Source organism: Danio rerio, chromosome 15, assembly GCF_049306965.1.
Source record: "Danio rerio strain Tuebingen ecotype United States chromosome 15, GRCz12tu, whole genome shotgun sequence".
Taxonomy (NCBI): Eukaryota; Metazoa; Chordata; class Actinopteri; order Cypriniformes; family Danionidae; genus Danio; species Danio rerio.
The window spans coordinates 34,591,439-34,618,505 of NC_133190.1; the positions used below are offsets into that span (position 1 = coordinate 34,591,439).

General features: G+C 35.7%; 1 protein-coding gene and 1 long non-coding RNA gene across 2 annotated transcripts in view; both read left to right on the top strand.

Annotated features, from left to right (window-relative positions):
* LOC141377881 (uncharacterized) overlaps window positions 1-14,905 on the top strand; it is a 35,785-nt gene extending 20,880 nt beyond the window's left edge. The window contains exon 3 of the long non-coding RNA XR_012390979.1: window positions 14,295-14,905. This is a non-coding gene — a long non-coding RNA (uncharacterized lncRNA). The remainder of the gene's footprint in view (window positions 1-14,294) is intronic.
* A 1,358-nt stretch (window positions 14,906-16,263) lies between these two features.
* Window positions 16,264-27,067, top strand: part of dchs1a (dachsous cadherin-related 1a) — a 200,971-nt gene continuing 190,167 nt past the window's right edge. The window contains exon 1 of the mRNA XM_002664651.7: window positions 16,264-16,568. The gene's annotated coding sequence lies outside the window, so the exon portion shown is untranslated. The remainder of the gene's footprint in view (window positions 16,569-27,067) is intronic.

A 27,067-nucleotide genomic window follows, 5' to 3' on the forward strand; every position in this document is an offset into this window, starting at 1 on the left:
AAACCTGATGTGTTTAAACATCATCTCTGTACCCTGTTCAAGCTGTTCAAATTAAACTTTCTAAATCTACTGTACACTCTGTACACTCTAAATATTCAGTTTGCATTCTGTTCAGACTACTTATTAAAAAGGAGCTGAAACAAGGGGTGTCATTGTGATGCAGTGGGTAGCACAATCGTCTCACAGAAAGAAGGTCGCTGGTTTGAACCTCAGCTGGGTCAGTTGGCATTTCTGTGTGGAGTTTGCATGTTCTCCCCGTGTTCGTGTGGGTTTGCTCTGGGTGCTCCGGTTTGCCCCACAAGTCCAAAGACGTAGTATAGATGAATTGGGTAGAATAACTGTCCATAGTGTATGTTTGTGAATGAAAGTGTATGGGTGTTTCCGAGTGATGGGTTGCAGCTGTAATGGCATCCGCTACTGAAAACATATGCTGGATTAGTTGGTGGTTCATTCCACTGTGGTGACCCATGATTAATAAAGAGACTAAGCTGAAAAGAAAATTAATGAATGAATGAGCTGAAACAACACAATTCTTGAGTTTTTTTATGGGGATAACCTAAATGTTTTATGTTAAATACACTTAAATATGTAAAAACTAATAAGTTAACTTAATTCCTTCATGTTGCCCCAAAACAAATCGATTGTGTGGAACTTCGCATTTTTTCACATTATACCTCTTGTGATTTTACAAAGAGATGGTAAGGTTTCAGGCACTTTCTCATGAAACGTTGTTTCAAACACAGCCGGCAGTGCTGGAAAACTGGCCAAGAGAGAAAAGAAAAACAGTCTGTAAAGTAAGCCAATGTGAATGAGGTAAGTGACAGTTTGATGCTATGCAAAGGGATTCGACTAGCAGGTGCTCTGGAGGCTTTTTTAAACAGACATTTGAACTTCTGTGATTTGTAAATTTCTTTGTGAGCCAAGAACAGCGAAGTAACAAGAGTCTGTTAATTGACCAGAAAGAATTAGTGAAAAAGACTTTTCATGCAATACATCTCTACAAATCAGCAGGTCATTGTTACCAAACTATAAGGTTACAAGTTCTGTCGTTACTGCAGCTATTCTGTGTTTCCCGAATCCATCATTCAAACAGCGTCACAATCTTGTGTGGTTGAAACTACAATTCTTGACCTGTAGTTAGAAGTATAGTTTCCTTCTAATTTCACATAAAATGGCCTTAAATACAGGAACGCAGTCAAAAAGTAAGCTAACATGCAGTATAATCTATATATTTATTTTAAAACATATAAACATTTAGGACGAGGCAGTGGCGCAGTTGGTAGTGCTGTTGCCCCACAGCAAGAAGGTTGCTGGGTCACTGGTTCGAAACTCGGCCCAGTTGGCATTTCTGTGTGGAGTTTGCATGTTCTCTCTGCCTTTGCGTGGGTTTCCTCCGAGTGCTCCGGTTTTCCCCACAGTCCAAAGACATGTGGTACAGGTGAATTGGGTAGGCTAAATTGTCCATAGTGTGTGTGTGAATGTGTGTTTGGATGTTTCCCAGAGATGGGTTGAGGCTGGATAGGCATCCGCTGCATAAAAACTTGCTAGATAAGTTGGCGGTTCATTCCGCTGTGGCATCCCTGCATTAATAAAGGGACTAAGCCGACAAGAAAATGAATGAATGAATATAAACATTTAATTCAGTGTCTTTTAGTTTGATTCCTGAGATTTATTTGTTGGAATGACATCAAAATTTATTTCTTATTTATGTAGGTTAGACCTGTCCTAATATCTCTTCCTGTTGTATGATATATTGCATCAAAATATATTGCCATAAATGATATTATTGTCATTTTAAGATCATTTTATGCCACTCATATATTGCCAGAATGACAATATAACAGCAATGCAAGTACACTCTTCCAAAGAACACATAACATTTTACTCTTAAGAATATTCATTTTAACAATTAAATGCATTGAACTCAGAATGTGAAAACGCTTATCCTAAACAAATAACAATAAATGTTTACAAAAAAGGGCAGGGTAAAAAGTAGCAAAGGCTGCAATATCTGCTTAAAGATCTATTTTTAGTTGTCAGACACCCACATGAAAATATACTATAGTAATTTGTAGTAAATGCTATATTGTTTTTTTAACCATACTGACACTGACACCTCCAGTAGAGATAGAGGTGTTGCACAATTAGCAAAAATGTTGCTAGAATTGTTTGTTTTTTATGTATGGGTAATCACCAAATAGATTGAGATCATGTCTGTGTGTTGTGCGATATGTCGATATATTGATTATTATGACAGGCCGAGTAGAGGTATATATAGGTTTTTTGTCTCTGTGCACTTTATTATTTTGTAAAAATTAATTTGCCCTCATATTCTTTTATCAAACACCATAACATTCCTTTTACCCTCAAAATCACTTTTATTTCATTTCTGGTCTCATAGGATGCCTTTTAGGATGTTTCTTGTTTTTGTCCCTTTGCCAGTTTCTCTTTATTCCATGTTTCAACAATCCAATTGGTTCCTAAAGACAAACTTCATTTTCTTCTAATTTTAGGACCATTTCAATTGGATGTACGTGTATGTAAGGAAAAGGGCTGTTTTGAAGTGTACAGATGCAGAACCTGCATAATAAATCGAACAGACAGAAAACAAAACATCAAAGTAGTCTATGCTACGGTCATTATTTATAGCAATTTTAGGTCTTTTGTTTCTCAAATCAATTGGCAGATTTAGTTTACGTCACATTCAACATAAAGCCATTGCTGGGATTCTTTGTTCCAATTTCTGACCCTAAAGCATTTCAGTTAATCACATGAGATATAAAAAAGAAAATAAATAACAGGCGATGAAAAACATTATGGGCCCTATCATACACTTGTGTAAGGCATATGCAGGCTTAAGACTTGTGCAACCGTTATCATTGTTCATTTATTTGTTTGCTGGTATTCAGAACTAAATTTAGAAATAGTTTTGAAACAAATATTTACTTAAACAAAATTAAATATATAGGCTAATGGATGTCTTCAGTGGAGTACTTACAACACTGTTTCCTTATCCACAAAAGCAAAGGAGTAAAGTAAAGAGTAAAAGTAAAGTAAAAGGAAAGTAAAGAGGCCGAATGGGAGAGGCTAGTTCTTTATCTTCTGTTTAATGATTTAATTAGGATGTTTTAAGAATAACATGCATTAAACCAATCAGAGTCTCATCTCTCATTTCTTTTAAGAATCAGCTGCTTTGTGCCATGGTACATTTACTATTTGGACTTTGTAAGTGGAAAAACTGAATGGAAAAACTGTTTCACTAAATGTTTCACTAGCTAGAAAACAGTTAGGAGAATAAGCACAACCCTATTAGACCATTCGCCTCAGCGCAAACCTTGAAATAGTAAAAGTGAATTCAGACACACCCTTGATGCTTTTGCGTCATACCCTTTAGACTTTTTATCCTCTGTATTTCATTTCTAATTGTTAAGCTAAAATAATAAAGATCTTAAAGTGTCAATTTGTTTACATTTATTATTATTATTATTATTATTATTATTATTATTATTATTATTATTATTATTATTATTATTGCCTTTATTTGATAAGACAGTAGGATTACAGAAATTGAAATAGGAGAGAAAGGAGGGAGGGGATTGTGAAGGGTCCATTAGCCGGACTTGAACTTGGGACACCCGGAGCAATGTTGCGCTATACGTTGCACACTAACCACTGGGCTATCGGCACCAAGGGTTTTTTTTTATTTTTATTTTTTAACCAATGTCTATTGTAGTAAATATTCAATTAGTTATTATCGAAGCTCTCTTTTTTGTTGTACGCGTTTGATCATTATGTTGTCTCAGAAACCTGTCTGAAATCAGTTTTATGAGGTCCCTCGATGCACAAATACTCAGATAGTGCAGCAAGTCAACAAGTCAGCAGCCTAAGCTTTAGGACGCAGTCAAGGTATCTTCGCACTTGAAGCAAAAATAGCCACCATCTTGTTAGCGATGTCAAATGATGCATCTCGTTGAGGTCAAAGTTGTTTGACCTGTCCCAAGTTCACAAGTCGGATGTCTAAAGCAGTTTCTTCAACAGTGCATGATAGTTTAGTAGCAAGTTGTGTTTTGTTTGGAGAAACACACTCCAGTGCAGTGACCACTTCTGACCCGTGCATGAGTGAAGGAAGCAGCATAACTCAGGCCGCTGTCACTGAAATAGCCGTGCTGGAGTCATTTCAAAAGCTCTGCTTGTGTCATGTGGCCGGAGGACGAACCACAAAGTACTGCAGCAGATCTTTCAAAACATTACCTGTATTTTCCGCTCAAGTGGTTTATAGGCTAAAATGGGTAATATCCCTCAGTTCACAAACAATTGTGTTTTGCACATCTTGATGTTTGGCTGATAAATGCATAAAAAAATAAGCAATACGGGTTGTTTGGATTCCTTGCGATAAAAAAACACAGATGGCAGTGGAAAAAGGCTGTTGATGACCAGTAAGAGATGCAAATGCTGTTTTTGGTTGTTGTTATTTTTTATTTATTTCTCACATTTTTGTAAAATAAGGGAAAAGTTAATACATTAATAAGAGTTTGTATGTACAGTTGATGTCTTTTTGACATTTTTTTCTTTTTTAAATATTTCCCAAATTATGTTTAACAGAGGAAAGAACTTTTCACAGTATGTCTGTTAATATTTTTAATAATGTTAATAAAAAAGCATTTTAAGGTCAGGCGAAGCAGTGGCGCAGTAGGTAGTGCTGTCGCCTCAAAGCAAGAAGGTTGCTGGGTCGCTGGTTCGAACAACGGCTCAGTTGGCGTTTCTGTGTGGAGTTTGCATGTTTTCCCTGCATTCACGTGGGTTTCCTCCGGGTGTACCGGTTTCCGCCACAGTCCAAAGACATGCGGTATAGGTGAATTGGGTAGGCCATATTGTATGAGTGTGTGTGTGTGTGTGTGGATGTTTCCCAGTGATGGGTTGCAGCTGGAAGGGCATTCATTCATTCATTCATTTTCTTGTCGGCTTAGTCCCTTTATTAATCCGGCGTCGCCACAGCGGAATGAACCGCCAACTTATCCAGCAACCCATCCAGCCCTTCCAGCCGCAACCCATCTCTGGGAAACATCCACCACATATTCACACACACTCACACAGTACGGACAATTTAGCCTACCCAATTCACCTGTACCGCATGTCTTTGGACTGTGGGGAAAACCGGAGCACCCGGAGGAAACCCACGTGAAGGCAGGGAGAACATGCAAACTCGCCAACTGAGCCGAGGTTTGAACCAGCGATCCAGCGACAATCTTGCTGTGAGGCGACAGCACTACCTACTGCGCCACTGCCTCGCCCATGTTACTATTATTTTAATAATAATCATAAAAATAAGTGCAAATACTTATGGTCAATTTAATTATACATTGTCTATCATCATCATCATCTTTATCATCATCATCAAAAATAAAAAACTGAAATTTGGAAATTATCTTTGAATATTAAGGACATTTACATCAATTCTAAAACACATTTTTAAAACTGTTCAAAATAAAGTGAAAACACTTTCTAAAACAACATATTTTTCAGAGTAAATTTTGACTCTATCATGAATTACATTCTTCAGATCCCTCAAAAAAACATTACCTTGCTTTTCCACTCGAGTGGTTTACAATCTGAAACGGGCAATATCCCCCACTTCACAAACAATTTTGTTTTGCACATCTTGATGTTTGCCTGATAAATGCACGAGATGTGAACATTCGAAACAAGCAACAGAGTTTGTTTGGATTCCTTGCAGTTTAAAAAAAATGCAGACGCCAGTGGAAAAACACTGTTGACAACCGGTAAGAGGAGTAAATCAGCCAACATAAACACAATGCAATGAAAACTATGAATTACTTTTATTTCTGATGCAGAATTTGCTGATTATTTTGTGTTTGACCTTTAATGGAAAATCATTTGAATGTTTTTTTTTTTTTTTTTTTCCAGGAATGACAGTAACTGCGATGCATTCAAAGCATCCCGAACTGTGTTTGCTGTGGTTTACACAAAAATATTTGAGTCGGTTGCTCAGATTCAGCGTCTTTGACATGTTGGCTACATATGCTCCCCTGATAGATCATCCTAATCAGTGTTAGCATTGTGCAGACCGTAAACATTTCCAACGTGAGATTAATCTCACAGTGTGTTTTGCGTCTCGTTGTAGTTTTGCTGGCGGCACCGCTAGTCTGACGACTCGTTCGGTATTTCATAGTATCCTGTTTACGTCGGTTCTTGCTTTGAAATTAAAATTGGTGTGACAATCTGTCTAAAAAATCTATATTAAGTCTATATTATTTATTTATTTCTTCTGTCAGCAGAGAGCCTGGCTTGAATTGGTATGATTAAAGCTGTTTGTGCAGCACTAGTGGAATTTTTTGTGATATAAGTCCAACGGCTAAGACTTTTATTACCCTAAATTGTTTCAGAGGGACTGTTTGAAATTGACTTACAGTGAGTTGCTTAGGAGAAATGTCTGCTGAAATATATGAGGAGGTGAAAAGGTAAAAAAAACATTTTCACCATATTTCGCAGTTGATTGATTACATTGAGAGTTGCACAAATGTTTGGTCACACTTTATTTTGATAGTCTGTTTGTCACATTTAAGTTACATTGCATCTACATGCCAACTAATTCATATTAGATTATAAGTAGACTGTTAGGTTGGGGTTAGAGTTAGGGTTAATTGACATGTATTTGAAAAGTTATTAACATCCAAGTCCATGCTTGTTAACATTAGTTAATGCACCGTGAGTTAACATGAACTAACAATGAACAACTGTGTTTTCATTAACTAATGTCTTCAACATGAATAAATACTGTAGTAAATGTATTGTTCATTGTTTGTTCACGTTAGTAAATGCATTAATTAACATTAACTAATAAACCTTATTGTAAAGTGTGACCACAAATCCTGCCTGCCTTAAATTTTTAAGCTGAATCAAACTAATCTTATGAGTCCATTGAATCTTATGAGCCCATGTTAAACTGACTTAAAACAGCTTGCATAACTTATAATAAGTTATAACATTATTAACTTAGTTCAATGAGCTAAAACATATGTTGTCATGACTAATTAGTCATATAATTTCTTTTACAGTGAACAGATATTAAACAGACAGTCTACTAATACTCAAATGGACCATCAAAATAAAGTGTTACCAAATGTTTTTTGTGTGTGTGTGTGTTTTAAAATGCATTGTTTAAACTAAAATTGCATGAAGACTGGTTACATTTTTAGTTTTTTAGTTTTCGTTTTTGACATTAAAAATTTAAATCTATTTTTTTTTTTACATTAAAGAGGAAATATGGGGAGTTTATTTTTATCACTCACTCACTACCTAAATAAATATAATTGATTTTTGCAAGTCCTTTGTAGAATATGGTGTGTTTAATCAAACAAGGTTTAGGTTAAGGTTCAGGTTTTGTGGTACAGAGTCACATATCCCACTATAAAAAACACACATCAACAAAAGGCAAACTAACAATATACTGTATTTGTGAATAAACCTTTAAGAAAAAAAAACTTATTTGATAAAAACAAATTTTTTAGTATACAGCGGGGAAAATAAGTATTGAACATGTCACTATTTTTCTCAAAAAACATATTCCGTTGACTTGAAATTTTCCCTGGATGTTGGTCACAACCAAAGAAGTCCATATATGCATAGAAAACAAATCTAATTAATTTACAAATGAGATTATGTGTAATAAAATAAAATGACACTGGTAAAACATAGAACACATGAAGAAAGGGAGGTGTAAAAAGGCAGTGAATGCCCAGACAGCATCTGAAAACTCTCAATAGTTCTCCAGCAACCCTCTGCCCTTCATCATTGTAAATGAATATCAGCTCCTTCAGTCCGACATCTACATTAGCAGGATGATGAAGATGAAACCAGGGTGAACATTTCTGTAAGACAACGATCCAAAACACCGCTAAGGACTCTCAAATGCTTTCAGAGAAAGAAAATCAAGCTGTAGAATGGCCCAGCCAATCACCTGACTTGAATCCTATAAAAAATATAAATTAAAGATCAGCTTTGACAGACGAGACCCACAGAATCAATACTCTCTGTTGAAGTCTGTGATAAACTCACACCTGAGCTATTCATGTGACTACATTCTACACATGAGAGGCGTCTTTAAGCTGCCATAAAAAAAGGCTTTTATATAAAGTATTAAATACTTTTGAGTAGTTCAGTACTTTCTCCTTGTGTCATTCCCTTGTTATTACACAACTCATTTTTCAGATTTGTTCTGTTATATTTTTATGTTTGTATTGTTTGTATTTTTATCAAAATCTGGTTCAATTCCATGTCAACAGCTCCTTTAGATTTCCAGGAAAAACCTACTGTAACTGTTTAATACTTCTTTTCCCTGCTGTATATTATAATTCAACTCTACAGACACAAACGGATAAAGTGCGACAAAGAAAATACTTAAGTGTTTTTGGATGTTTTCTTTACATCAGACTGAAAAAGTCTGAATAAGTCTAAAATTAATAAGTCTAAGTAAATCTAAAATGCTCCTCTCAAAAGTCCTCTCAAAATAAAAATAAATAAGTATTTTGGCTGCAGTGTCTCGCTTTAATTTCCGCTTCATTTTTGATGATGTTGCACAGAAAAGTATACATTTCTCTGCCCCTAGTTCCCTTCTAGCATCCATCAATCTAACATGAAATAAACACAGTAAACATGACCTCATTGTGCGAAACGTAGTGTGCGAACAGCCATTAAAGTCATAAACTCAATCAGATTATGAATAGTAAAAGAACGACGATGCCCCATCGCGTTTTATGTCATTCGCCCACAAACAAATACAACAGCATGACAGTTTTGGACTTGGGCAGGAAATAACTGTGGTCTTTCAGACATCATCAATCAACTAGGCTATGTGCTGAAAATGAGTGCATGGGTTGCTTGGTCTTGTTTGTATGATGGGTTTTAACTCCACCCAGCGATATACAAATGTTCTGGTTTCTCTGCTGATCCCCAAAACATTTCAGCGTCATGGCTGTAAACTTTTAATTGAGTGTTTACCAAATTGTGGACATAGGTTTATGTGCTTGGATACATTCTGCTGTTTTGATGGCCGTATTTACTGTAGGTGCATATAGAATAGCGACATCAATGTGAATGGCTATTTTGTGTGTTCTGGGGAGCTTTTAGTAGGAGAATTCAGTTTATGCGTAAATAAAGCACGTAGGTGAGCAATACTTGAAGAGATATTAATGAACTCGGATTTTGTAACTATTTGTGAATTTTAAAATGTAAATGGCTGTCTCAATTGCTACTTACACAAGATACATACTGCAGTAACTAAAGCCACCACAAAACATTTTATTGCTTGTTGTATAGTAATTATAGTATATTTAGTATTTTTTTACATTATAAATTATTACTATTTTTAAATAAAATTTGGTAATTTTAGTCCAAATCAAACATTAATATCAACACATAGTATTTTTAACAGGATAAATGCAATTATTATTATTAATTATTTTTTACAAATTTAGGTTATTTCAGCTTAAAATTAAACATTGATATCAACATGTAGTATTTTACTAACTTTATGAATGTAATTATTATTATTTTAATAAATTTAGGTTATTTCAGTCCAAAATCAAACATTAAAATCAACATGTCGTATTTTACTAACATTATAAATGTAATTATTATTATTTTTTATTATATTTAGATTATTTCTGTCCAAAATCAAACATTAAAATAACAAGCTGTAATTTTAACATAACTTAACTTATTTTAAGTTATTTTTTAGGTTATTTCATTCCAAAATCAAACATTAATATCAACATGTTTTTTGTAAGAAAAAAAAAAGAGTAACACATTATTATTAATTACAAATTACAAATTGCTGAAAAAAATTTGGAAAACATAAATATAAAAATAAAACTCAACAATAAAGACTACAACAGTTGCTCAAGACTAAAATTATTTTGATTTAAAATGTTACAATCTAAAAATATGGGATCAGTAGGATTTAATTTATTTAATTATATATATTTTTTCAGAATTGTTGACATTTTTGGTTTATTAAAAAAGAAAAACTGAAATATCACATGGTTCTAAATATTCAGAACCTTTGCTCAGTATTTAGCAGAAGCACCCTTTTGATCTAATACAGGCATGGGTCTTTTTGGGAAAGATGCAATAACTTTTTTTCACACCTGGATTTGGGAATCCTCTGCCATTTCTCCCAGCAGCCTCTCCAGTTTTGTCAGGTTGGATGGTAAATGTTGGTGGACAGAAATTTTTAGGTCTTTCAAGAGATGCTCAATTGGGTTTAAGGGCATGCTCACACTAGGTACTGTTGCCTTGAACCGTGCCGAAGCACTCGTCCCCCCTCCCCTCTCCCCCGTCAGCCTGCACTTAACTGCATTTTTCCTTCGGAGCCGGAGCATGGTTTCGGATAGCACAGTGTGAGTGCACCCTAAGTCAGGGCTCTGGTTGGGCCATTCAAAAACATTAATTAATTTTATTTTCTGCTTAGTCCCTTTATTTATCAGGGGTCGCCACAGCGGAATGAACCACCAACTTATCCAGCATATGTTTTACGCAGCAGATGCCCTTCCAGCTACAACCCATCACTGACACACCCATCAAGGTTCGAACCAGCAACCTTCTTGCTGTGAGGCGACAGCACTATCTTCTGCGCCACTGCGTCGCCCCATATAATTTATTTATTTAGTATTATTTATTTATTCTTCTATTTCAGATCTGTTATTTTGATTGGTCTTTTTCACAGCTTCCTCAAAAATATTAGGTTTTACATTAATGAGAATATAAAAATGTTTCAAAAAGGTTTCATCTATACCAAATCAGAATATCAGAAATATTTATAAAGATTATGACGCTGAATATTGAGTAATGATGCTGAAAATGAAGCTATCTTTGGACCAAATAAAGTTTTATGACATATTAGGATTATTTTACAATGCATGTTTGATCAAATAAATGCAGCATCAATAAGAGAGTTCTTAAAACAAATTCAAGGTAAATTTAATGATAGTAATTTTAAGATCTTATGTTTATTTCATAGATTTACCACTACAAACGTAACAGCTGTATTCCATTGTATCAGTAACAATTCCATGTCACCGTAAGGAAACATATTGAAGCATGCAGAAGTATTTGACCTTATATCTTGTCCTCATAATAGTCAGATGTCTTTCGCTTGTGTGCTACTGAAGGAAGAGGATCTACAGTATGTCTTTATTTTCTTTCCAATCCAGCACACATGAAAATCTGCAGGTTTTTTAAACTCCAGAGTGTATGAGACAGATTTTTCTTCATTTTTCAGCCTTACTCGCTGCCAAGCCTGTCTTCTCCCTAAACTCCTTTCGTATAAATAAACTTTACAGTATATTTTTTCAGGAAAACTTCATCTCCTGTCTAATGTATTTTGCATCTAGATTTTGGCATTACCTTGCAATCCCTTGGGTTCTTTAACTTTATCTCTTAGTCTACCATGTAGATGTTGCTTTGCTCATGAGCTGGACTTTTAGTTCATAAACAAGCATTTATTTGCACCTTTTAGCTAATAAAGAAGTATATCATTTAATCCCAATCTATTAATGTACATCTTTCTGTGGAAGCCTGTTTCTTTATCACATAAAAAAAAGCCAATTATGACCTTTTTGCCCTCACAGTTCCATATAAATTCAGAATTGCTACAAATGACAAATGCCAAATTGGATGCAAACATTTGTAATCTTTTTTCTCTGGAGTATACAGCACAAAACAGCTTGTTATGCTGCCTTGATACTGCATTTCTTTTTTTTAATTTCTTGTGATAATTAAAAACACATTGGTATGCAGAGAAGCAACAGTTTTTTTTTTTGTTTATTTTCTTTTAGCAGCCAATGAATTATATGTCTTGCACATTCAAATAAAAGTTTAATTCCTTGTTGAAAAAATCAGGTGGAAATAATGTCAAAAAATGTGAGATGGCAACTCAAAATTAAGTAAGGCAGAAAATTAAGTAATTAAGTAAGGCAGAAAATTAAAAACCGCAGATCTGACAATGCATTCTGTCAGAATTGCATTTTAATGCAGTCATAATTCTGAAAGAAAAAAAAAATATTGAAGAAAGCATATAAACCCAGATTTGCAAGAAATTAATTTGCACTTCTGAAAATGAAAAAGACCAACTGACCAAGCTGTGAAATGTAAACTTTAGATTGTGAGAAAGCTCACTTCCAACTGTGAGAAATACCTGCCTGATTACACGAGGAAATGTAAGTATTTTTTGCTGTCAGTTTAGTGTCTAATTCGTACGAATTTGTACAAGTTCAATTGTACAAAAATGTACTATTTTAAAAAGGAGGCATGGCAGCAAACCCCACCCTAAACCCAACCATCATTGGAGGAAAAGCTAAATAGTAAAAAGTTACGAATTGCTGTAAGATTGCATTGGAAATACCAGTCTGATCACATGAGGAAACGTGACAATTTCACTATGTTATGTTTTGTCAGTTTAGTGGCTAATTTGTATGAATTAAGTCATATTAAAATGTACGAATTTAAAAAGAAGGCGTGGCACCCAACCCCACCCCTTAACCCAACCGTCATTGGGAGATAAGCAAATAGTACTGAATTGTACAAATGAGATTGTACGAATTCATATGAGTTAACCACTAATTTAAAAAGTTACATCAAATGCATCAAAGCCCACACCTAAATCCAAATAAGCAAATTGTACTAAAATGTACTTATGAGTTTGTACAAAGTTCTAACTACTAAATCAAAAGGTTAAAATTTGGTGTGTGGTCACATTGGTAAAATTGAGAAAAAAATAATAATTTGTACACATAAATGTGAGACAAAAACTTGCAATTTAATTTTCTGTCATGTGTTGAAAATGGACCCATTGAAGTGCTTACATAAAAAGTTAGAAATAAACATACATTAAAAAGAAAAAAACAAAAGCCAGAATTGATTTGTAAACCATTAATTCCATTATTTATATTTTTTATTTAGTGTGGAAACAAGCTAGGCTACTGTTCAATACTAAATAAAGTACAGTAAAATAACTAAAAAATACTGCACCTTTTTTTATTTCAGAAAATGTCTACAAAAACAACATCTATAAATGTATTTTGAATTTGCTTTATTGTGTATTGTGTATCTTTTCTTGAAACACTTGGGAATCAACAGAACTCCCATATATTACCGCAATCACAATACAATATTATATCAATTTTAAATTTTGTAATATTTCGCAATATTTTGCAATTCAGGCAGCACTGTGGCTCAGTGGTAAGCACTGTTGCCTCATAGCAAGAAGGTTGCTGTTTTAAGTCCTAGCTGGGCCAGTTGGCATTTTTGAGTGCAGTTAGATGTTCTCTCCGTGTTCATGTGGGTTTCCTCCAGGTGCTTTGGTTTCTTCCACAGTCCAAAGACATGCGGTATAGGTGAGTTGAATAAACTAAATTGGCTGTTGTGTATGAGTTTGTGTGTGAATGAGTGTGTATGGTAGTTTCCCAGTACTGGATTGCAGCTGGAAGGGCATCCTCTTCATAAAACATATCCTGGAATACTTGATGGCCATGGCGACCTCTGAAATTAAAGTCAAAGGAAAATGAATGAATGTTGCAATTCATTACCTTTCCCAATTTCCAATTACGTCCCCAAATGAAAAAACCTTTGGCAAATCATTTTGAACTAAACAGAAATGTTTGTTTATCCCACTTCTGTTTTATTGCTGCAGTGCAAAATTAGATTGTCAAGCAGACAAACGGACCAAAACCATAATAAATGTTGTCTGCACCTTTCTCTGAAGCCGTCATTTATTTTATTATTTAATTAAACAAATCGTATAATAAAATATTGGTATTGATATGGTCCGAAAAGATAATGATGATGCTGTAACCTATAGATATTTTCTCCCACTTCTAGAAGAATCCACAAGAAATCCACATGTACTGAGAAGTTATGATAATTATTATCTCTAAGGAGTATTTAATGTGTAACTTAAAAATAAAGTTGTATTGAAGAATGTTGTTGTATTATCTATCTGTTTATTGCCAATTTATGAGACATGTAAGGATTTTTTTCTTATCGTATTCTATGGAAAACCATCCAGGTAGCACTGAAGTGATCTTGCCGATGAAACTAAAAGTCCTTTTGCTGATGGATGTATTGATAAAAATATTTGGAAGGGTGTTTTTGCACCATAATGAAACTATTGAGTAGGTTCTGCAAAGTACAAGGTCCTTAGGAGTACTTTGCCTTTATCTGCGTCGAGAGGATTTATATGCAAACAGACAGTGATTTGTTCTTTTGTTGTCTCTCAGGATTGATGGGGCCAGAAAGTGATTCAAGGTCATGGCTGGAGCTCTGCAGCAGATGAAAGTAAACGTTCTCCAGGGCGTTCAACATGCTTCTTTTAGACAGCCGCCAGATGGGAGGAATCGTTCAGCTTCATGACCTGACGTTAAATCTGGTGTCTTGGCCTTCATTGGCTCACTCTCACCCAGATCTGTGAGAATGAGGGATTTCTCAGCATCACTTATTTTGACACCTCTTTATTCTCCTTATAATTTTTGATTTGCATGAGAGTGTTTTGTTATGTCAGAGCTGTACATTATATAATACGGTTTGAATTAGTTATTAATCAAGTGGTGCTCTACATTTTTCTCTTAAAGGTGCACTAAGCAACAATTTGCCAAACAGTATTGGTTTTTAAGCACCCAAACAATGACATGGTCATAACCCAAAAAGATCTCTGCTATTATTACTAGACAAGCCCCTTACTGTTGATTGGCTGAAAGTGTGTTTTGGGAATCTATCTGAGATTGTGGTCAAAATCTTTTTTTATTTTTTTTTTATTTTGCCTAGTGCACCTAAATGGTTAAGGGTGGTATACAAAAATACAAAAAGGTGATATTAAAAGAGTTCAGATGGATGGATGAATGGATAGATGGATTTTTTGATTTATGATAGATAGATAGATAGATAGATAGATAGATAGATAGATAGATAGATAAATAGATAGATAGATAGATAGATAGATAGATAGATAGATAGATAGATAGATAGATAGATAGATAGATAGATAGATAGATAGATAGATAGATAGATAGATAGATAGATAGATAGATAGATAGATAGATGGATGGATGGATGGATGGATGGATGGATGGATGGATGGATGGATGGATGGATGGATGGATGGATGGATGCAGATTAATAGATAAATAGAAAATGTATGGATGGTTAGAATGGTACGGATAGATAGATAGATAGATAGATAGATAGATAGATAGATAGATAGATAGATAGATAGATAGATAGATAGATAGATAGATAGATAGATAGATAGATAGATAGATAGATAGATAGATAGATAGATAGATAGATAGATAGATAGATAGATAGATAGATAGATAGATAGATAGATAGATAGATGGATGCAGATTAATAGATAAATAGAAAATGTATGGATGGTCAGAATGGTACGGATAGATAGATAGATAGATAGATAGATAGATAGATAGATAGATAGATAGATAGATAGATAGATAGATAGATAGATAGATAGATAGATAGATAGATAGATAGATAGATAGATAGATGGATGGATGGATGGATGGATGGATGGATGGATGGATGGATGGATGGATGGATGGATGGATGCTGTATACATGATGGATTCATAAAATGGTACAAATTAATTGATATACAAGTAATGGATGGATGGAATTGTGCCGAAGAATGAATGGATTGATAAACAGATAATGAATATGGATTAATAGCTGATGCATTGATAGAACAGTTTGGATGAACAGATTAAATGATAAACATCAGTTTGGATGAAAACATTAAATGATAAAAATGGATGGATGGATGGATGGATGGATGGATGGATGGATGGATGGATGGATGGATGGATGGATGGATGGATGGATGGATGGATAGATAGATAGATAGATAGATAGATAGATAGATAGATAGATAGATAGATAGATAGATAGATAGATAGATAGATAGATAGATAGATAGATAGATAGATAGATAGATAGATAGATAGATAGATAGAATATTTGAAGAAAATATTAATTCAGTTCCTTTCAATGAAGGCTGGTGGCACCAAAGTCTGATTAAATCACGTCACTGAGTGTTTCGGCACGCTGTCGCCGCCGTTCGGTGAGTTCACGCTAATGCCACGCTCCTGCATCCGCCTCATGAATATTCATGTAGGAGTGGGAAGGCTGGTATCAGGTTTCACTGAGGTTGAGCGCGTGTGCTGGAAGTGTGGATTCTAGAGTTGATGCTGTTGTCGATGCTGACGGACTGATTTCATCCCGTCTGCTGCGCTCAGTTCTGGAGCACCGAGCCCTTCTTAATTGATGCAGTGTATTTTGAGCTTGACAACAAACGGAAAGAGACAGAAAACTGGAAATACATTAGTGGAAGTTGTTGTGGCACACGATAACAAGTTTAACTTGTAAGAAGATGGATATAATCTAACACGGATACTTCTGAAACGACTTTTCTGTGTTTTCCCCTGACATTACGCTTGCACAACTGACTGGATCTCCATCACTGAAAAGCACGAACAGATGAGTGTAAGTGTTTTATTTACTCTGCCTTTTATTAACCGACTTCATACATCAAGAAGTCAAGCGATAAACTTCAATTCCATCAGTTAACTCGCGCATATGGCAGGCCGGATTAACATTTATTCCTTAAATACTGCTTAATGAGCCACTGGTGACATTTAGCTGTCTACATATTGATTTATGGTTGTACTATTTAATTATTCAATTATTTTATTTACTGTAACGAAAAGCAATTTTACAACTTTAAAAAACATTTTTTAAAGTTCGGTAGAGGAATTTAGACAATATCTGTAACCAAAGAACAAGATTTTATAGCTAGTTACTGTTAAAACTGAAATAGGAATCACCTACAGCATAAACATGATACAAAAATGCACACTAATTATACAAAATAAAAGTTGTGTCTTCTTTCATAGACAGTTCTTAAGACCGCTTTTACTCCAGGTTTATGAACATGTCTAAATTGCAACAAGAAGCAGGGTATTTAGCACCAGATTTTACCTGGTTTGCTAAATCCCGCTCTGAAGTAAGGTAAGCAAGCACCAATTTTGTTAGACAGATACTCACATGATTTGGACTTAAATATAAACAGTTGTGAATATAAAACAGTTGAGTATGATGGTTAAAATATCAAATATTATTTGTAGAAGAGTTTCTTCTTTATCTTTGTAATCCACAAAGTCAATGCAACAACATTAGTTACTTCATAGCTGTAAGCAGAATATATGTTGATTTCCAAAATTTGAGCCTTTGTAAACACTGCAAAATATAAGAACGTTAACCCAGAGTTTAGGATTGTTCTGTGTGCGATGTCACTGTGTATACACTGGGTTTTTTGCAGGTTTAGATCATCCCATGATTAATAAATTCAAGTGTAAAAAGCCTGTAGGATTACTTAGTACTCATAAAAGTACTAGTAACATAAAAATACACACTAGTTACTTTAAAACAATTTATGTTAACTTAGCTAAGTTGCCATAGTTGCTTGCAGTATAGATAGATACAGACAGACGGATGGATGGATGGAATATTAGTTTTATGGATTGTTGCTTTGATGGATGGATTGTTCGATTTATGATAGACATATACAGACTGACAGACAGACAGACTGTAAGCACAATATAATATGTTGATTCACAACACTTGAGCCTTTGTTAACACTGCAAAAAAAAAAAAAAAGAATGTTAACCCAGGGTTTAGGATTGTACTGTGTGTGTGATGTCACTGTGCATGCACTGGATTTGTTGGAGGTTTAGATTGACCCATGATTAACAAATTCAAGTGTGAAAGGCCTGTAGAATTACTCAATACCCATGAGTACTAGTAACATAAAAATACATGCTAGTTACTTTAAAGCATATTATGTTAACATAGCTTGCCACAATTGCTTGCAGTATAGCTGGTTAGACAGATGGATATAATATTGGTTTGATAGATTGTTGCTATGATAGATGGATTGTTTGATTTGTGATAGACAGACAGATATACTACTAAATCACTTAATAGCTGTAAGCAGAATATAATATGTTGATTCACAACATTTGAGCCTTAGCAAACACTGCCAAAAATAAGAATGGTAACCCAGAGTTTAGGATTGTACTGTGTGTGATGTCACAGTGCATACATTAAATTTGTTGCAGGTTTAGATTAACCCATGATTAACAAATTCAATAGCCTTTAGGATTATTCAGTACTGATGATAGTAGTGTTAACATAAAAATACATGCTAGTTACTTTAAAGCAATTTATGTTAACACAGCTTGCCATAGCTGCTTGTAGCTTATGTGCTTTGACTGCACTGGAAGCACAATGTCAAATTCTGTCACAGAGAATGCATAGTACACAAGTCATATACAGTACATGAAATAACAGCTTTTCTAAATGAGTAATTTCGTAGACTTAAACTGCTACATTTATTAAGCATTTTCATCAGTTAAAAGTATTGAAACTATTTAAATTAAAACTATTTTTAATAGTTAAATAAAAACTATTTCTCAAGTGCTTCCAAACCTTTATGAGTTACTTTATTTTATTAAACAATGAATATGATATGAAGAAATCTGAAAACCTGTAGCCATTGACTTACATAGTAGGTAAAGCAAATACTATGGAAGTCAATGGGTCTCCAGCTTTCTTTTAGATTTTTTTTTTTTGTGTGTGTTCAACAGTAGAAAGAAAGTCAAACTGGTTTGGAAGTACAGGGTAACTAATTGATAACATAAGTTTCAGTTTTGGGTGAACTATCCTTTTAATCAGGCCATGCATTTGGTTTAAATATACCTCACAAAGCAAGTTTAAATTTGGGATTAATACATAGTTTAGTAGAGTTTGTGTGAGTCCTGATGTGATATTGTGATCTGATTTATGAGGATTATTGTAAACTTTAAAGTGGAAGTGTTTCCATTGTTTTATGTTGCAGTGGAGAACAGTTAAGTAACTTATGAAAATAGTTTATTGCAATAAATCAGACCTACACCATGCAATTAATCAGACAGCGTCCCGATGCAGCTGATTTTGATATTGATACCAGGCTGTAGTTATTAAGAGCTACTGTATTTCCTAACCATGACTCACAAGTCGATTGATGTAGAGATATGCTGTGGTTCACCGTGCTTGCAACTGCTGCAGTTTGACCGCTGAACTCCATTTATTTGTATATTCTGCACTGCTGTTTTTAATCTAGCCTGGTATTGGTGAAACCCATGCTCAGGCCACAAAAGCCTCCTGAACATTTCTTTTCATCGAGGGGGTGATTTGTGTTGCATAACTGTAGTACTTTGCTGTTAAGAACGAATTAGACAAACATGAAATGCCAGAGGAGCAACTGTGGTAGTCTGTGAAAACTTTGAGGCCGGTTTCTCAACCAGAAGGTCACCTAATAAAGTGTACTGTGTCTGATTTCAAATTCAGCACATAAAAGTGTTGCATCTGCTATTTCACATGCAGCACTTTCAATTGCATTGGAGTTTTAATGTTTTTAGTAATCATCATTCACAAGCAGTGGTGTAAAGTAACACATTTCAAATACTTATATTACTGTAATTGAGTAGTTTTTCTCAGGAATTGCAATTTACTGAATAGTTTATAAATGTAAACTTTTAATTTCCTTGTACATTTATAGTGCAGTACTTTTACTTTACTACTTTCCATTATCCTTGAGTCACTACCTTATTTTTTCTTGTCTATGGGCATTAGAAAAATCAGTCCTTTGGTTCCTGTCCAATCAAATCGCACATAGAAAGTAAATTGCATCATAGCGAACTACCTCAAGACATGGGCGATTTATCGTTGCAGCAAACTGTTTGGAAGCTTTAAAAGTGTCCAAGAAGATGTCCAAAATCTTTACACGCATTGACCCAGAGACTGTTTAGATGCATGTCACTGACGAGAACATGACGGATGTTTACTGTATGATGACCGAAATGGCCTTAAACACCCAGCAGGCACAAGACATCAACATGACGTCAGATTGACGTTTTACCCCAATGTCATGGGTACATTTTGTTTGGAGATGACAATCGGGTTGACGTCAAAACCCCAATGTCAATGTCCAACCTAAAATCAACCAAATATCAATGTCTAATGATGTTACAGCTTGACGTTGTGTGGAAATTACCAATATGATGTTTATCAGATGTTGGATTTCGGTTGTCATACCTGATGAATAAATGTCAGTATTTGACATCAAAATGACGTTGGTTTAAGACGTCGACTCAACGTTGGATTTTGGTCACTTTTCAACACAACCCTAAAATCAACCAAATTTCAACGTCACTTAGTGTCGTTATTGGACATCAAAATAACATTGTCCTTAGACGCTGGCTAGACATTGAATTTTGGTAACCTGACATTACAACCTAAATTTAAACTAATATTAATGTCTGATGATGTTGTGTGTCTGCTGGGCAATAACTAAATGCCCTACAGAATGTTACGTTTACACACACTCACTAATTACATGTAAATGCATAAGCTTTTCACAGCATAATACTCACTACTCGCTACACTTGAGTACTTTTAAAAGGGCTTTTTACTCATACTCTGAGTAACAATAACAGATACTTTTACTCGCACTATATTTTTAGGCAAGTAATGGTACTTTTATTTAAGTGTGACTTTTCAGAACACAGTTTCCACCACTGCCCACAACCTGACCTTTCTAGACAGTTGTAACTCTGATACAAATGATATTTTTGGCAGCCTGTTGTACCTCAAAGGAAATCAGCTGCAGAATAACACGGGCAGATGTCCACTGGTCATTTATTTAACTCTGTTGACACGCCAGACCATATAGATTTCCACTTCTTGCAAGACATTCCTCCCAAATTGGTTGATCAGTGGAATTCTTTTGTCAGCCATAGAGAAATGCTGTGCTTTTGTGTCGGTGACTGGCCCGGGGTTCATCCAGACCACATTCCAAATCTCCCTCTGAGAGAGGCATTAATTAATATTCATCAAGATAATAAGCTTGTTTTCACTCATTCAGCTCGGTTGACTTCCATTTCTCTGGTTCGGTTGTTGCCATAGTGTGACACCACAGTTATTTAGCTACTGTTTCCGCTACTCGCTCATTGAGCTATTGGAATATAATGCACCGCCCATCATCGTCTGTTTGTTAAACGCCACATGTTCACAACTCTCGGTTTTGGGAAGGATCCATAACGCTAGTGAGTCACATCTCAAGTTAATTCAAGTTCCAGTTTGCTCGGATGAAGTCATGAGCTTGAAAATGAACCCTCACGCAAATAAGCAGCCTACATCGGGTCGTTTATATTAGAACGCGGTGTTTAAATTAGAACAACATGTTTGATTCGACGGCCACGCCGAAACAAGGGGAATCTAATAAATCAAAGATAAAACTAGGAGGCGACTGTAGCGCCAGACAGGAAGTGTAGTTGATTCTGTTGCGAGCCGACCTGAGGAAAGGTTTAGAGCTTGAACCATTTTTTATTAGTTACTGAAATGTATAAAGAATTGATGTCCAACCCTTTAGACAGAGCTGAACCGAATCGAACGCCGAAGGGCTTTTAAGACATTCCAGGGATTATGTCACCAGACTCTCGCCCCAGTGGACGATCGGTTAATTTCTCAGCTCCATCCCTGACCTCGGACTGTCTCGGGTGAGCTGAGATCCATTCAAATGTTGGGAGGGGAAAAAAAAACAGGGTTGTTACTCAGTCAAACACAACTTTACATCACTCTTGATCTCATCCGTTTGGCTCAGGGAAGGATTCTGTGATGATCAGACAGTTCCAGTGCCTCTGCTGTGGTGTAGTTAAAGCCATCTTTACAGGTCTCTGGTGGAGCACTAAAGCCGCATGCAGTTGCAGCATCTGGTCTCCAGAGGTGTGTACTGAGACTGGACGGCACATATTGCATGCAAGAGGCCCAAGTTGCCCCACATCTGCGTTTCTCATTAGGTTATGAAGGGAGGTGTGTCTGTACACATGTCTTATAAAGCCATGTTGGATCAGTGTGTGACCTTCTTGTATTTAGTGAAATGTTGCAGGTTTTATCCCACATCAACTGTTTCCTTTGTTCTCTCGGACAAAGGTTTCTTGCTTAAAGGGTACCCCTGCTGAATAAAAAAAAAAAAACTGTACGAGCTAGGCAACAGGGTGTGCTAAATTACAAATAAGGTGAACAAATGTAGAGATTGACCATGTTTTTATCCATTGCATTTTCATGCTTTTGCAGATTTTGAGTTTTTTTTTTATTCTTTTGAACACAAAAGAAGATGTTTTGAAGAATGTTGGAAATCTGTAGTAGCAAATACTACACTACCTGACAAAAGTCTTGTCACCTATCCAAGTTTTAGGAACAACAAATAATAACTTGACTTGTAGTTGATCATTTTGTATGAGAAGTGGCTTATATGAAAGGCAAAGGCCTCTAGATTACGCTTATTTTGCCAAAATAAAATATGATCATGCTTGATTTTTAATTATTTAAGACAGTAAGGTCTCAATTTGCTTAGACAAAGTCTTTTCACTTAATGTAAATAATGTACAGTATAGAATATAAAGTCAAGGTGCAGTGGAAAAATAATTAATTATGTGCATGACTCTTATGAGCTTGGACGACTGCATCCATACATCTCTGCACTGACTCAAATAACTTATTAATAAAGTCATCTGGAATGGCAAAGAAAGCGTTCTTGCAGGACTCCCGGAGTTCATCAAGATTCTTTAGATTCATCTTCAATGCATTCTCCTTCATCTTACCCCAGGCATGTTCAATAATGTTCATGTCTGGTGACTGGGCTGGCCAATCCTGGAGCACCTTGACCTTTTCTGCTTTCAGGAACTTTAATGTGGGGGCTGAAGTATAAGAAAGAGCACTATCCTGCTGAAGAGTTAGAAGAGTTTCCTGTGGTTTGTAATCTAACGGGCTGCAGTATTTGTGATGATTAGGATGCAGTTCAACAGATGATTCATCTAAAAAACTCTACCTTCTGCCATTTTTCCAAATGAATATTAAGTTATTATTTGTTACTCTTACAACTGTGATAGACGACAAGACTTTTGTCAGGTAGTGTAGAAGCAAATGATCCAAATACAATCTATGTAATGTATTAACTCTGCATGTTTGCTTAATGCATGCTTCTAAAGGCTTCTAACAGCACTGTCTGCTTACCATTAGAACCATCCAAATGGCTAAAAACAGTGTTTTAATATCTTCAAGATTGTGAAGGAACTAAAAAATATATAGTTGTGGTTTAAACTTACAGCTTTTTTCTTGTTAATTTTTTGATCTGAAGAAAAATCTTTTTAAAATGAGCAGAATTATTACATCATGCAACCTAGAATCATATCTTATAAGCCGTCTCTCAAACTAACTGCTCAATTACAATGCATTTTTTTTACAATTGCATATTTTCATTCCCCCCTAAGATAAATAAAGTAAACTGATTAATGAATTATCTAATGGAGGAATCGGTGAAGAAAATCTGATATGCATGAATTTGGTAGATGACACAAAGACTTGGCCTTAGATAGTATATAAACATAAAATGCATAACTGTCAAAGTAGCATTTGTAATAAGTGAAACTCGAATCTCCTGAGGGGCAGAGGAAGACAAAACACTGCGGCTACGGCCTGCATGTCTCCACCTGATATGGATTTGCTTGACTGTGGGTTCAACAACTCAAATATATGGTTCTCTATATGACAACAGGCATACCGGACACGATAGCTCTCTTTGAAACTATCTGTCCGAAACTATCTATACAGTCTGTGTTCAGTTAAATCTGCACACGGTGAGTTTCATAAACGCTGTACTGAACTCATCCGCTCGCTGCCCCCAGATGTTTCCAATTTCGCACCGTAACCGAAGCTGTATCAGCTGGTGTCATGTTCAAAGGACCCAGCAGCACGTGTGGTTCTTTGTTTTCTTCAGTGCGCAGACCTCCTTCCACAAACATTTCCACAAACACTCTCAGCAGGTTTGAGGGTGTGGGAAAAAGATGGTCCCCTCAAGCCAGAACATCCTAAATGCTGGCCAAACCACGGCTGATAGGGTCTTATGTTTTTTCCCATGGCACAAATGTATCTGATGTAGATTAGCAGTGCACGTACATATCTGAGGCCCGCAGATGGTTTTCTTCTTTCCCACCAGCTCCTGTCGAGCACATCTTCCATAGCCAATGCTGAACTACTGCACTGACAATGTACTAGGCTAAACTGTTGAGTCGAGCTAAAAGGATTGCAGTGCAAAATGCATTTAACGAAGGATACAATCTTTAATTGCAGTTTTCATTTAGCAGATTTTGGTTGGATTTAAGTTAGTAATGACTTATAGCCTTTTTGCATGGAAGAATTTGCTATTTTTTTTACTGGTATTAACTCTTATATTAATTATAATAAACTTTATTTTCTGTAGCACCTTTAAAGGTACACCTCGAAGCACTTCTTCACAGAAGAAGAGAAAGTTAAAAGAAAACGACAACAGCCATAGTAATAATAGGGAGAAAATGAAAATCACACATATAGGAGAAAAAGAAATCTCTTAAAAGTCAGTCTAAAGAGATTTGATTCGTATGATCACACCAGTGTGATAACAACATTTAGTACATCCGACAATCAGCTTCTTTATTCTAGTTAGTTATTTGTTGATGTTATTAACTGCCTGTCTATAAACTGCAATAATTTCACAGAGAGTTGTAATTTCAGGAATTGTTTTACGGTCATTGAAAAGGATTGACTCAATAGAGTTTCTCATTTAGATTCTTGCATTATTATGTGATGTTTTGTAAACAAATTTTGTGAGAAGACCAATCAGTTTTAAAGCCTAATCAGTTTGACTAGTCTGTTTTATTATTGAAAATCATTCTATTATCCAATTAGCTTAAGACCAAACCCCTATTATTAGTCAAGCATGCCATTCGGTCAACTTCAGCATCCCTCAACCACACCAACTCCACACTTTTAAACCTGATACTGCATAAATTTGAGATGGAGTTAGGCACTGTGCTAGGACCCCATCTCTCTAGTTAAAGTGTCTGTCTGAGCTCAGAGCCCTCTCCCTGGACATCATGTAAAATACGCATATTTATTCAGTCAAATACCTGTAAGCGTGAACTAAGCATGGGCTGGTATAAGAATCACGGTATCACAATATTGTAATTACTGCTCTACAAAATGTTGTTTTTAATTGTCGGGATAAAAAACAAGAACTTTTTCACCTATTGAACACGATATACTTTATTTTAAGAAACATTTAAAATGTTTTGGAACAGTAGCTTTTATGTGGATGGTCCTTTTCATCTAGAGATACTGTTGCCCTAACAAAGTAAATAAAATAAATATAAAAACACTTTAAAAATGCTTACATATGAAGTAGAAACGGTATAACAGAAATGTTTGCTGGATTTAAAACCTTGACATTTCCAAACTGCGGTAAACTTTGAAGCGGTTATCGTCCCATGCCTAGTGTGAACTTGTGAATATAAAAATAAAGCCAGTTCTGAATAAGAAGAATCCAACCTAAGTAAGTGATCAGACTCAGTGTGTGGGTGGTGTTTGTAGACCTTTACGTACTGCATTATTGTAGATAAGTGCTTCAGCATGAGCCATCTGCTGCCAAGTCTCACTGGATCTCAAGGTGACTGATTTGCTCAAAGACCCAAACGTTGTATCGAAGTCGATCATGAGTTTCCAGTTTGATTGTTTTCCTGAATTTCTTTTGGGTTATCTTATAAAAGCAAGACATTTTTAGCAAAATAATCTCAGACTGACAGCGTGTTTGCTTGAGATCAAATGATAGTCAACGTAAAGTTAATTTGGCTCAGTGCTAAACATCCTTTAAAATGGAAATATTTGAATTGCCCAATGTCGAGATTGATGGTGTTACTTTATGACTGCTTAGGGTTTCTTTTTTTCAGCTCATTTTGGCTTTCAGGGCCTTTTCTCACTCATCATTTACACTGAAGGGGCCAATATGTTGTCTTTACCTCATTCGCCCCCTCAGCCTAACCAAAATGAACTTTCGAAAAGGCATAATTCTTTAAAGCCTTGTTTCCAGTCATCGCAGTCTTCCAGCGCGAGTGTTGTTTGAGGTGTCGTGAGCGACGTGGCCGTCTTCCACTGGTTGGGAAACCGTTTTGGACATCGAGTGATAGATGATCAGCATTTGTCTGGCCAGCTGTGGTTGTTTTCATCCCCCAGCGTCTTGGCCAAAGTGGTTTCAGTGTTTAACAGAGCAGCTTCTTTGGGATGTTTTAGTCCCAGATTTCTGTTCTGTCAGATCTTTGGAAGCCTTTTGTGGAATGGAAGTTCTGGCTAATGGAGGAAGGCAGCAACACTTGCTTCAGAAATATTAGCGGTCTGCATACCCACAAATCTGCTATCTACTGTTGTTTGGAATGGGGGATTATAAAAAGCCCTGAGGTGCTTGGAATGGGCAGGTGTGAACAGCTTGGAGACCATTATTAAGTGTTATTGAGGGCATGCTTTAAAATTAAATAGGGCAGACCTGTTTTCATTTCATCTGCGTCTGACTTTGTGAAGGGACAGAATGGGCCTGTTTTTTCTTTAAATAGGCCATTTTCTATAATTAAACCACCTTTGTCGCATTAAATGGTCGGGGTTAAACACAGGACTCAAAGCACTGGAAAGCTGCCCAAAGATGGAAAGTCATAAACAGTGAAATAACTCTAAATTAGCAGACTAGTAAGAGACGTACGGCCAATGTCCTGACCTGATTTGATCGCTATGAACTCCATCATATGATTTTTGTGGTGCAGTTACAACCTATATTCAGTTGCAATCCAAGAGTACTTCTCTTCATGCCATGTAGTTTAACAAGGCATTAAATTCAAGAATAAGAAACATATCTTGGACAGAATAGCAGTTGTCTAGGTTCGTTTGCCATGGTACATGTCCAGCACTGTGGAGGTCTGCTCCAGCCATTAAAAGAAGTGGCAGTGCCCGTTGTACACATCTGTGGAACTTGCTTTGAGATTTTGACAACGTCTGGGACATTGCCTTAATGTCTGGAGAACGAA